The sequence below is a fragment of the Dendroctonus ponderosae genome, unplaced genomic scaffold (genome assembly GCF_020466585.1).
Source record: "Dendroctonus ponderosae isolate FM_Combo_2020 unplaced genomic scaffold, Dpon_F_20191213v2 Dpon_F_20191213_10, whole genome shotgun sequence".
Taxonomy (NCBI): Eukaryota; Metazoa; Arthropoda; class Insecta; order Coleoptera; family Curculionidae; genus Dendroctonus; species Dendroctonus ponderosae.
In genome coordinates, this window is record NW_026017111.1 from 6,842,501 (window position 1) to 6,845,584 (window position 3,084).

Consider the following 3,084-nt stretch of genomic DNA (forward strand, 5'->3'; position numbering starts at 1 on the left):
TATATATGTGCCTTAGCCTAGCTTATTCTAAAATTAATTCCTATTCCTAACACTCGTATAAATTAATCAGCTATACAAAGAAAATAAAAAAAAATAAAAATTCCTGGCTTACAAAACAAACAGATCTTAGTCCTTAGTTCAGTTGCGTTTGTAGGTGTTCTAGTAAAGTATCTGTTGGGGTACGAAAACGGGAATGTTTTGTCCGTCTTGTTAGGCAAAGGGGATTCAGTATGGTCCAGTTGTGAGGGTTGTTTGTCCATTTTGTTTATTATCGCAGTTTCATTTGCTATCGAATATCGAAAAAATTGCCAAAAAATCAGAAACACAATTACGCAAAATTCAGAAATAGTTTAAGAAAAGTGCGCTCTATTAAATGCGGCTACAAGCATTTTTCTACTAAAAGCAGTTCTAAACAAATAAATAATTTACAGTCAGTCTATCAGGAGTTGGCGCTCTCAGTCACAGTTGCACTCGATTAACGAAAAAATTCCCAAAACACCAAAAAAAGAGCGATTACGCACAACTCTCAGAAATCGAGGGAGAAATAAATTATTTACTTTCGGTCTGCCCGGAATTGGCGCTCGCAGTCTCTGTTTCCCTCGAATATTGAAAAATTTTGCAAAAACCAGAAAAAAAATGAGATCAAGCCGAGCTCTAATAAACTGATAGAGAAAAGCGCGTTCTATTAAATGCAGTTTCCAGCTCTTTTCTACTTGGAGCAGTTCTAGCGGGCGTTCTCACTCATAGTTGCACTAAACTTAAAAAAAAAAAATCTGAAAAAACCAAGAAAAGTTGCGATTACGCAGAACTTTCCGAATTCGATAGAGAAAGATGAGTTCTATTAAGCACTCGTAATTACGACATCCTGGTTCAAAAAATAATTATTGAAATAAGTCCAATTTTCCATTCAAAATACATTAAAGCTTGCACTGGTAACGATAAAAGTTGGGCATTTTCTGATTGTAAAATAGCATTAAATCAACCACTTGCCCAAACACATTCAAATAGGGCATCAATCAACCAGATTCTAAAACAAAGGTAAAAACACATTTGCTGCAACCCATGCAACCGGAAACCAAAACCGAAGCAAAACATTGAAAGCAAGTGATCGATTGCAGTAAACATATCATCGAGATGCAACTGGAGTGCCAATACATTGAACTGAAACCAGTTGGCCTGCAGGCCTTTTCGAATCTTATTCTTCTAATGCAAGCGGAACACCGGAATCTACACCGGCAAAATCTCATTACTGCAATGGGCTGCGAGCGGCGCAAGAAATGGAAAATAAATAATTAATTAGAAATCGGTTGTTTCGAAGAAATTGCGTTTTTGTTGTTGGCAATTCGCGCAAAAACAACAAACAATATCGAATGAAAAACAAATAGGGCGCGCTCCTATTGATTTTAAAAATAAATGTTTCCCGTTTTCGGCGAATGGCAGACGGGCAACAAGAGCACCAGCACAGAAAGCATTAGAGGCTGCTCCTTTCCTTCCGCCTGTCCATTGCCATGGATTTCATCAAGTAAATGGCAGAACAAACAACTGGATCATGTAATTGATCCCTGAAATCGGAAGCGCCACTCAAGTGCCGGAAATATCTTTACCTTGGGCTTAAACATTGCGCGAAAAATTAAGAGCACATAAAAGGGTCCATTAAGCCCGCACCAGTTGCTGATTGATAATGCGACAACGAACGAATGTCGATCTTTAAAAGTTCCACAAAAACTACATGAATGTTACTTACCCACACTGATGTTAATGTCGTTCGGCCTCCAAACTCACCTGATTTGACACATTGCTGGCGAATCTAAAGGGAAAATTGTTGACATGAGCACTTGTTAACTGAGAAACACCAATCACCCAGCAGATTTCATTCAATCATCAAAGTGACAGTGAAAATCCCACCTTTTCGGTTTCATGATAAAAACCTCGTTAAGTAGCGTTTTTCTGTACCTTTCAATACCTGAACAGCATTTCTTCCTTAAATGTGACGACTTGCAAGTTCGACCGATTCTAACGTAACGTTCTAACCCGAATTCAATCTGAATCAGAAAAAAGCGTAGTGCTTGCACTTTATACTGTGTATCCCTTTATTATTAATTAATCAATCGTACATATTATACATGTATATTTATAACAAAAAGCCCCATAAAGTCGATCAACATCTTGTGGAAATAAACAGAGCCATCCGAGAGAAGCGGTTTGGAAACCAGTGACTGGAAAATGCTATATTGGCCAAAACTGCACAAAGCGAATACAATCTAAGTGTATATACACGCTTAAGTCAATATCTCAAAGAAAAACAGAACAAACTGCAGCTATTTACACTAAAGAAAAAATTATACAGTACCGCTCATGGACACACTGGCAAGTGGCACCACCAAAAAATCACTGATTCCACCCTAAACGTAAACTTGCTTTCCAATTTTTCCATAAAACCCTCTCCCCTTTTCAATGCCGGCATCCAGACGGCGTAGAACTTTTGGTACCTAAGCTTAGGGCTGATCCGGACCGCCGTGTGGGGGCGGTCTGGTGCCCTCATCGTTCGTCTGAATGGAAACCGCCACTGATGGGCCGCCAGTGGAAGTCTGTGACTCCGTTGTTTCCATGCTGGCTGGTACTGTTTGAATCGATTGGCTAGTGTTGATCTGGAACCAAATACATTGCAAGATTCCGTGCTGCCAAGCGCTAGGAGAAGTTAAAGAAGCAGCAAAAACCAGAAAAATAACTAATGATTAAACTGAGCTTTAACGTATTAATGGTTGAAAGTACGCCCTATTAAAAGCCACAACATCAGTCATCCTTCTAGCTCGACTGGTTCTCAAGCAACAAATGATAAACCTTTAGGTCCTTTGTAGTTGTCTTTAGGTCTCGAACGATAAAAATAATCGCAAATACTCACAATGAGACACAGATAAAACTGTGCTCTACTAAAAGCCGCGAAGGCACTTTCCCACTTTGGCTGATTCTCGCGAAATTAATTACAGAAATACAGGTAGACTACAGTTTTCTTGTGAAGTCAAAATCTGCACTCGAAGGCTTAAAAATTCATAAATAATCAGAATTAAACGCGATTAGCTTCAT